Below are 10457 nucleotides of genomic sequence, written 5' to 3' on the forward strand. Positions count from 1 at the left end.
TTCTGGTTACTTTCTCAGTGGGCATATCTACATGTGCGCCTGACTGCACAGTAACCACCATTACTTCACAGTCCTGGCAACGCATGGGTCATTTCCAACCCTACTGTGCATAGCAACATTATGGTTCATGCCTACTGATGCTATGTCGCCATAGCAACGAGCTGCATCACCGTAGCTTGTCGCTATGGCAATGTAGCATCTCATGTAGATGCACCCAGTAACTATACCAGATGAGAATATGTGTCGCATGTACACATGACATTCACCCCTTTTATAGCATATACTACTCGCATTAAATATTCCTCAGACCACTTGTAAGAAGTAGATCAGTAAATATTATACCTGCTTACAAATAAAGAAAATGAGTTAGAAAACAGACAATCTATGAAATATTAGTGCCAGGATTAGAACTCATACATGTCTTCCTTCCAGCCTTGTACTTGCTACTCTGTGCTATGCAGCAGTTTTCTGTTTCTAAGACTATTTTGTCAGAAATCGCTTTGTATATCAATAGGGTCATAAAAGTGCCATTTCTGAGAAAACATAATGTACATTCAAGGCCACAAAAAGGTTAGCTAATGTATCTTTCTATTGATCTCCTTTTGTTTTTGTTTAGTATACTCTTAGGACAATAATAAAATGAGCAATGTTGACAATGATCCGTTAAGAAAAAAACCTCTTTCCAGCTGGAACAGAGATTGTCTAGCAAATTGTAATTGGTTACTAAAAGCAAAAACAACATGGCAACAAGATTTCCCTGTATAGCTTAAGCGCATTTTGTATATCTGTCTTCAGTTGCTGTTTGTTACATATACTGACCTTTTGCAATGATATTGCCAAACATACTGTTTTGCATTTTGTGTATGTAAAAATAAATAACCAGCTGCATGGGCTAATGGAATGGTTACAGCTGGGGTTCGGTAGACAGTAATGCTAGATAGTGGCTTTTGTACTTGAATATCATGTTGATTTTACCTTTGTTGTTGTTTTACCTTTGCCTTCTGTGCTAGTAAAAACATTGATTCTACAGACCTTGAGGTAAAAACGTATTTCAATTCTGTGAAAAGTTAGAAGGACCAACCCTTGTATGGAAGGTATGAATTAGTTACCAAATGTAATTTTCAAAGACTAAGACTAAGATATGGTTGAGTAGTAGTCTAAAATAGGTGACATTTCTTTATGTCTTTTTAATTGATGAAAATGAATCCCTGGTTTCTAGAGTGTAGCTCGTTTAACCCTTTAGTTTATGAAAATGTTGTTTGGTATTCTGGAAGGAGTTACAGAAGATGTGCATACAAATCTTAAGCTTTTACATGTCTTTCATTTTCTCACATACACTGCTTTTGCTTGCTTCCTTCCTTAACCAAAGAGAAAATTCTCCAGTGGAAAACACCAGAGAATGCCTCCCTTAGCAAGCAAAACAAACCCATACTGCTCTTTAGCCAGAAAGTCCACATCCCTGCTTTTTCCTTATGACCAGTTTCAGGTAGGCACTTCTCCTAACCTTCCTCCTTGCTAATTCCCAGCTAGAGAGACATCCTGGGAGCCCTCAGCAAGGGAAGATGCAATATGTCAGGGTACTGACCTAGGGAAGAAACCAAGTTGCTCTGACTCACTACTTTTACTAATATGACTCACTCCACCAGGGATGCCAATGTGTCCTGCCTCTCAAAGCCCAAACACTTTCTGGCACAGTGCCCCATCTTGACCCCACAATACGCTAGAAAGGAGTCATATAACATATACATATGAATTAATTCATACCTCGAATGGGATGTCATAAAATAGTTTGTTATTGCAACATAAATGCTACATTGCTATATGGGTATCACTGGAAGAACTGCCTGCTTCTTGTCATCCACCTTGTCATCTGCCTTTTTTCAAGGAACAGAAGCATTCTGACATCAGGTATTGGGTATACTTCAATTGTTTAAAAGCAGTGTTCTGTCCTAATTTCTGTGCTGCATGGTGAAAAGAATATATTTCACAGGCTAAGGCAGGTTCCTCACTCCTATTTAACTAAACGCAGGTGTTTTCAGAGCAGTTTTTTTTTATTAGCCTTATTATATACCTGACATACATTTCATCTCCTTTTGTCCTTGGGAAAAAATATTTTAAAGTGGGAATGGAAGCATTAATGTAGAATCTTCAGCTGTCGTGGTCATTGGAAAGATTGATATATTTCCATTGCCAGTTATGCATTTTAAGCCTGCAGCTGTCTCTAGGCAGAAAGTAGAGTTCAGGAGGCTTCACAGTTTTTTATACCCCTATTATATTTATCATATTAATACTTGCATAGAATAAATGAACAGTTAGTGGCTTAACACCCCATATCCTGTAGACTTATATTTCAGGAGGACCTCAGTTTAGTTCCTAGCATTGCCAGTGCAAAGGGAAAGTTTCTAGACGTGGATATTCACAAGAAATGGGACATTCTTCTGTATGATTGTCCTCCGCTAAGAAAGGAAGCGCCAGATGAAGGTTCTACTAGCACTCTTAGATTGCTGGAGCAAACTAACAAAAATATTTAAAGGAAAACTGTGTTCAGGTCAGCTATAAGAAAATATTATTTTTATATAATCAGTGATTGTCATGAGCCTTGATTTTTCTTGTATTTGTATTAGTATAAACCAGAAGTAGCTCCCCAGAGATCCCCAGAGTTTCCTAGGATTAAATTACAGTTAGCAGAGGCCCTGTCTGATGAGTTTGTGTCTCAGTGGGGTTGGAGGGTCATATAAAACCCAGATGTATTCAGTGCAAAAAAATGGTCTTGTATGGCACAATGTTTATTAATACTCAAGGTTTCCTCTAATTCTGAAGATCATTTTGGATACAAAGACATTTACTTGGAAATCCAAAGATCAACACAGGTTTGTCCCAGTTCCCTGGCAACACAATTTGCTGTTATCATTCTCCATAGGATTACACAGCCAGAACCTATACTCTTAAAGGGTTGTCACCCCTTTTTGACTTGGGTAGCTAAACAAATTTTTAATGGTATAAGTTGTTTCCATTAGGAGACAAAAATGATGGAGTCAGCTATGTCTTTGATACAATCCTGTTTATTTGCCAAGAATGCACAGATACTTATTTCCCTAATAAAACGGAAGATCAGATCTTATTCTGACTACCAGACTGAGCTTAACTCAGGAGATGTAAAGCTCTGAGCGCATGAAGATATGTAATTCTCCCATTCTCTCAAGGGACAGCTTTTTCCCTCCACAGCATGGACATCCCAAGTAAGGAGACACAGGATGCATTTATGCGTGTACCTGACTGTGCAGTTGTTACTGCACAGTCATTTAGTACTTGCTTTAGCACTAAATTTAGTATTAAATGACCGCACAGTAAGCGCCATTATTGAGCAGTCCTGGCAGCACATAGGTTATTTCTGACCCTACTGTGCAGTAGCAACAAGCTACTACACCGACACCGGAGAGCCCAGAGCCCAGCAGCCACCCACTGCGGGGGCTCACTGCAGACACACAAGCCCCTGTGGTACCTTCAAGCCAGCCTAGTTAGCCCACTGCCCAGCCAGCTGTTACTCATGCATGCTGAGCCAGGCTGCTGTCGCTAACAGGGCTTGGTTTCCCTGTCACTGAGCTGTAGCTGCTGGGAAGGTCCCTGACCCCAAAGCCCGACCCGGGCTGGCCCTGCCATGCGGCTGCCTTGGTCAGGGTTGAGTGGGGCCAGATGGGGCTGTCGGGGCAGGGTCCTTTCCAGCAGCTGTGGCGCTGCACAGAGCCCCCCTGCCCACCCTATGGCAGTGGAGGCGGGGAGGAGGAGGGGGAAGAGTCCTCCTCCAGCACCCTACAGAGCAGAGCCCGCCGCCAGCACCGTACAGAGCGCCCTGTGTTGGTGTGGGGGGAGGGGGAGGGGAGGAGGAGGAGGACAGGGGCTGCTCTACCCTGGCTGCAGTCCCCCAGTGGTGGTGGGGAAATTAACTCCTTCCCTTCCCCCTTAGCCTTGATGGGGCCATGCTGGGATGGCTGTGGTCCCTGTCAGTGGGACGGGGAATGGAGGCGAGGAATAAACCCCCTCATTGCTTGTGCTCCCTTGGGCACCGTGACAGAGGCTGCTGCCCCTCCCATTCCCCTTGCTACTCCAGTGGCAGGGTGGGGACATGGCCAGATGCTTTCCTGGCTTGGCCCCGTTAAGGTGAAGGGGACAGGGAGGGAAGGGGTTCATTCCTCCCTCCGTCCCTTCTGTCCCTGGGAACTGCAGCTGGGGTCTGCCAGCCCTGGCTGCGGCCTCTGTCTCCACCCAGAAACAGGCAGACACGGGCTGCAGTCAGGGGGAGGGGAAGGAGGGAAGAATGAACCCCTTCCCTGCCCACGTTGCCTTAATGGGGCCATGCCAGGATGCATCTAGCCACATCCCTGCCCCTGTTCAGGCTAGAGAGCAGAGGGGCAGGGCCAACCCTGCTCTCTGGAGCAGAGAGCACAGCCCAGCCCAGGGGTGCAGAGCATGCTGGGATGCTGGAGGACTCTGGTTTAACTTAAATCAGAAAGGGGTCTGGGACAGAAGTTGCATAAGCTGGTTTGACCCAAATCAGTTAAGTCTGATACTGCATTCAACCAGGTTTATCTTAAACCAGTTTGGGCCATTTTGAAACTAGTTTATGTGCACTGAATTTAAGTTCTGTTACAGGTTTAAACCAGTTTCTGATCACCTAAACTGGTTTATGTGCAACTTCTGTCCTTTGTAAACAACCGAAAAACACTATCCCTAGTCTTATTGAGCACCTAAGATACATCTGTTGCTTCTTTTGAATCTGCTATCTAGAACAGGACCTGCCCATTGTGTTCTCATGAGGAACTCATTACTGCATTACTTGGTTTCCATTCCTGTATTTCCAGTTTTAGGGTCAGCTGTTATTAAATGTTGTCTTCCTGATACTCTCTCAGATGGTACTTTTACTATCTTCATTTATTTAAGTCAGTATTTTATAGAGCCTTTCCCTAAGGCTTATCCAGCTTTAAGCTTCTACCCTTATTTTTCCTAGGATTGTGGAACCATACCACATTCCCTTTTCTACAAATTTCTATGACCTCACACCACAGAATATTCTCATTTTATCAGAGGCTGTCTCTGTGGAAATCTTATGGCCTTCTTTTAGCTTTGGATGGTAGGGTTTCTGTAGCGTAAATATTCCATATTCTTTGTTCCTTTTCAGGAACTCACACGTGAGGTCTGCTGTATTCCTTAGTTCATGTTGTGAGGATCTGCTTTGTAGATAGGTGGAGTGCTGCTCTATAGTTTATCAAAAGGAATAGTGTATGATAGCTCAATCCCATCCTAACACAAAACCAATCTTTTTTGGTTTGTAATCCAAGGTTGGCTATTATCCCTTCCTTCTCCCACCCCCAAAAGATTTTTTTAAACCTATTCACAATCTCTTATTGTGGGTATGAGAAGTGCTACTGGTTTTATGGATCATGAGAATCTCACAAAGTCTTCTGCAAAGTTTCTTCTCTAATCCATAACTCTAAAGCTGCTTAGTGTCATTCATTAGTCACTAGGTATGACTACTGTCACAGCTTTTTGGTTCTTTTTTGAAAAAGGTAAAAACCATTTTGTGAAATAGTCCATGTTTGTTTGAAAGAGTCCATATTCAGCAAATATTGATCACTGGCCTCTGTCTCGAGGCAAAGCCGAAAGCATGTCAACAGAAAGATTCACCCAAAGAACCTTGTCTGCCTATGTCAACAGAAAGACTCTGGTGTCGTGCCTCCACACGATATGGTTGCATAAGGCACTTTTTGTTTTAGGAGACCATTTTTGGGTTGGTTTCACATATCCCGTGCCAGTTTTATATAACTTTCCTGCACTTCACCCAGTAGAATGTTTTCTTATTTTTTCTGAGGTTTTTGCAACTGTACATTCATGCATGCTCAGAACATCTTTTAACAAGATACCTGGTACAAACATCTGATACCTGCCCCCACCACATGCTGTTTTTCTTATACAGTATATCATCTCTAGATTCTAAGCTGTTCCATAGTGACCAGAAAGCTTTGACTATGCTATTCTGAAGAGATGCTGCCTTTCAGGGTGGCTGTTTCTGATTAATGGTTTTCCAATCTCATGTTATCTTGATATGCTTCCCACAACACATAGTTTTTAAGTGCTCTGGATTCCACTCCTGCAACCTCACATGAAATGTCCTAGTGAATGAACCAGGAACACTTGCATTTCTGCTTATTATGAAAAAAAAGGAGTTAGTCATCTTTCCTTGAGCACACGCAGTTCCCTTAAATAATCAATTCCTTGCTTTCATACTTAAAGCACTGTGGGGGTGTCTACACATGCCCCCAACTGCACAGTTATTACTGTACAGTCATTTAGTGTAAACACACCCTGTTTATAATTAGCCACTGAATGTCACTATTCCAGCAAGTCATTTGTATATCCATGCTTATGTCCAGGTCTGTGTGTGACCCTGAAATTGGCACTGCAGTTCTTCCCGCCACCTGGAAGGCACCCCTTGATTTTTAAATCTAAAAAGCCATTACAAGGATGACCTGACCATAAACATCCTCCCATACAAATAGTGAGAAAATGTTATGGAGATTTAACCACTGCCAAGAGTCCCTTTCAGGTGGTTCAAAAATTCTTCTCTGCAGAACTTAGACTTTTGCTGTAATAAACCATCATCTTCTTAAGTCCTTTGTGTCTTGTGTCAATACTGCCCCCACACTGTAATCACTGGTATCCATGTCTAATATGAAAGCAGTTTTCAAATACAAAAAGGCCAAGATGGGAGCAATCACAAGAGCCTATTTTAACTCTGAAAATGAAAACTCACACTTGACTGAAACCACTGACGTCTTTTCTTTCTCTCCCAACCTTTTCAGTAGTTTTGAAATATTGGTAAACCCCTAAATGAAACTTCTGTAATAGTAGCAAAGGCCTACAAGACCCTACACATCTGTGAATGTCTGAAAAGCAGCATAGTTTCAATTTTTTTTTTGTGTCAGTGGAAATTCCCCTGCACTGGTGGTGTGCTCAAGGTAAATTGCCTGTTATTGGAACAACTCACATTTTATTGGCTTCCGTTTCAGACTGGTGACTTGAAAGCTTATCACAGGCAATTTGTAAACCTATCAGTTCTTGTTCACTATAAATCTGTTGCCTAAAACCATTTGATTCACCCGGGCCATATCTTTAAAAAAACTTTCTACAACTGAATGTGTAAAACACTTTTCCTGGCATTTATTACATAATTGTTAGCCATAATTAAACCCAAACTGATTATTAGGTCATCTGCTATCCAGCCTCAGTATTCAAATTCCAGAAGTCTAGTTTTCAAGCACAGTTTTCCTGATTTTTTTTGAATAAGTGCACGCTCCCTATTACTGGCACACCAATAAGGTGGTTCAGTTTTGGATCCCCTGTTCCCTCATACTATTAGCAGGCATGTCAGGTTTAGTAACTGTTACGTTTAAGTTAATATCCCGTATTGCAGTACATTTCACAGGTTCTGTTCATTTCAGTAACCTCACAATTCAACTCTTATAAAGCAATTATGAGAGTTGAATTATAACTTCCCAGATTTAAGCAAAATCTGGGTAGGTGATTCGTGCATCTCCAAGCTTTGTCTCTTCAGTGTTCATTTCTTGAACTAATTGGAGGACTAGACACTGGTGACATTATGGCCAGTTTTTCATATGACTTCTCAGACTGAACTGCTTCCATTAATCTGTGTTTTATTGCCATTTCCCCTTGTTTTACAAACACAATTTATCAGTTGATTTTTTCTGAAGAAAACAAGATTAAGAACCCCCTTTTCCATCAAACAAGTTAGGTAGATCTGTACTGACAACACTTGCCAATCTGCTCCCATTTTCCTAATAGCAGCTGCTTTCTATTCTGGTATACTGCTGCAAGGAATGACTTTTGTCCATGGCAAATTCCTCTCATCCTATCCTTTCACCACTTGTTGATTATTGGGCCCTGATAGAGCCCTGCACAATATCCAAGGGAAAGGAGGAAGACTATAGAAATTGCCAATACTTTTAACCTCTTTCTTCGTGAAAAAGACAGATCTATAATTTGAAAATAATTTATATACATTCCACTTTGTAGAACAGTTTAGCTCTAAATTTGGACACTGATCTGACATTCCACTTATGATGAGGTCAAGTATAAGATGTTTGGACCTTGAGTAGGTCTAGACCAGAACTCATGTTTAATATTAGAGCCTTTTCACACATTACACTTAGGATGTGTTAACTGTGCTTAAAATGCTAGCGTTGAAGCATTTAAGCAGTAAAATGTGCTAAGTGCCATCATAGCATAGCAAAATTAGAACTTTTTCAGCATATCTCCAGAGTATCTGATTATATCCAGATTGTATTATCTGACCTAACACATGTTGAGCTAACTTTGGACTGCTCCTCTGCAGAGGTAATACGATCAGGAGAATCAGATGTGGTGGGAGGGCTGGGATCAACAAACAGCTGTTTGTCAGTCCCAGCCCTTGCAGTACACCACAGCTTATTTGAGTCTTCAGTGGCTCCAGCATTTAGGACGTGTTTTATTTAGAGCTTAGTAAGCATTGTTGTGTGACTGCTCAGAAAACTTTCTACCTCTAAATAAAATACATCCCAAGTGAAACAACTTAAGTATAACGTGGTCTTAGCTGCAGTTCTTTATAAGCGTTTAGCCCCTGGTGACAGATATTTCACAAAGCTCATGCTAGTTATACCATCTTTGGGTTCAGATCCCATCAGACCATGTTGAAAATTAAAATCAAACCTTATGCAATTTCAGGGATCCCTCTTCTGTTTTAGAACAACAATAACAGAAACCATTCTACAGATTCAAAAGGCTCAAATCCAAAATTCTGCCTTGCCCCTTTTTTGAATTCTCAGGTAATTTGACCTGAGGCAGAGTCTCCATATACCTGAAGAATGGCATTTGTGCCCAAAAGCTTGCAAAGAACATTTTTTCCAACTATTTAGTTGGTCTAGTAAAAGATCACATCTACCCAAAGAACCTTGTCAGGTAATTTGACAGTGATTATGTGAGATTTCAATTTTGATAAGAGAAGGAAACTATTCTGTAACCTCTTGATTAGGCACATGATAAAGCAGTATTGATCAAGAAGAAAACAGCTCATCTTCCATCTCAACCAAAGGCATAATGCAACAGAAGTATCAGAAGTGAGGAATCCAAAAATTAAATAGACGGGATTTCCAGGAAATGTGGCTATATTCAAGAGCACATTAGACCCACAATCAAATATCAGGAAGAATAAGAAGCAGGATATTTCTTCTGAAGTTGAGATTAGATGTCAAAAGTGAAGGAGATACATTTGCTGCTACCCTTTACACAAATAAATACTTTCAGATAGTACTAATTAGGAAAGAAAATCTTATAAATTCTGCAGGTGTCTTCAAAGTCAGTAGTAAAATCAGTGCATCTAGATCAAATGATTAAAGTTTTCTCTTACAATGATAATGAATCAGCCAAATGCCAGTATGATATTTGATTTTTTTCAGTTTATTAGCTTATGAACATTTTTTCATTTGTTCAATGTCTTTGTATTCTGTAGTTTCCATCTTGTTACAAATTAAGCCAGCTTTTTGCAAAATAATAGATAAGTTATTAAATGTGTTGTGAAAATGCTAAAGTGTTACTTGTCTAAAAGATATTTTACCTCAGAAAGAGATCAATAAAATGAGATCTATAAAACTGTGTCCTTACAGGTTAAAAGTATATGTATTATGTTTAACCTTTTTCAGTATTACATATCCTATCTGCAATACGCTATATTCATATGCTACATTATATGTCCATTATGACTTAAGTGTTTGTTTTATATTTCCTGTAGCAAAATGCAGTTCTCTTGAGATAAATTTGGCAGATTAAAATGAATTCCTTCCCACATCTTTTAATGTGGCAGTCCAAACATCAGATCAAAATGCATAGGTGTAGCTTGCATTTAATTTCTAAATCAGAGCATTGTGGACAGATGTTTAAAATCTTAAAATGACTCAGATTCATTTGTTACATTGCTTTCAGCTCATATGAGCAGTACAGTAAGGCATGCCATTTCTGTGTTATAGACCTATTGCAGTGGGGATGACACAAAATATGTAATATTAGCATATAAAGTTTCTGTTAATTAAACTAAGGCTGTCTTCAGGTATATCCATGCAGTTTCATTGATCCGTAAAGACCAAATTTATCAATTGGTGTTTATTTGTCTCCTTTGAATAGCACAGAATTACATTAGAGAAAATTTAATCCAGTGGGGTTGCTCAATTCAGGAGTTAGCCCAGTGACTATTGCCCTCATTCTACATTTATTGCAGTATTAATTAGTATAGGGCATGGGATTTAGAATAACAAACATCTTTACTTGATTGAGTGCATCTTTTGTAAAACCACATAGCTGTTTTGATCTCTATACCATGACTGATCAGTCCATGTGCAGGTGACATTTCAGCA

General features: G+C 40.2%; 1 protein-coding gene across 12 annotated transcripts in view; it reads left to right on the forward strand.

Annotated features, from left to right (window-relative positions):
* Positions 1–10457, forward strand: part of MEF2C (myocyte enhancer factor 2C) — a 169438-nt gene that overhangs the window by 65602 nt on the left and 93379 nt on the right. The window contains exon 3 of one of the 12 annotated variants that reach the window (XM_025204466.1): positions 1011–1094. The exons of the other annotated variants lie outside the window; for them this stretch is intronic. The gene's annotated coding sequence lies outside the window, so the exon portion shown is untranslated. The remainder of the gene's footprint in view (positions 1–1010; positions 1095–10457) is intronic. 12 annotated transcript variants of the gene reach the window in all.

Source organism: Alligator sinensis, unplaced genomic scaffold, assembly GCF_000455745.1.
Source record: "Alligator sinensis unplaced genomic scaffold, ASM45574v1 scaffold218_1, whole genome shotgun sequence".
Taxonomy (NCBI): Eukaryota; Metazoa; Chordata; order Crocodylia; family Alligatoridae; genus Alligator; species Alligator sinensis.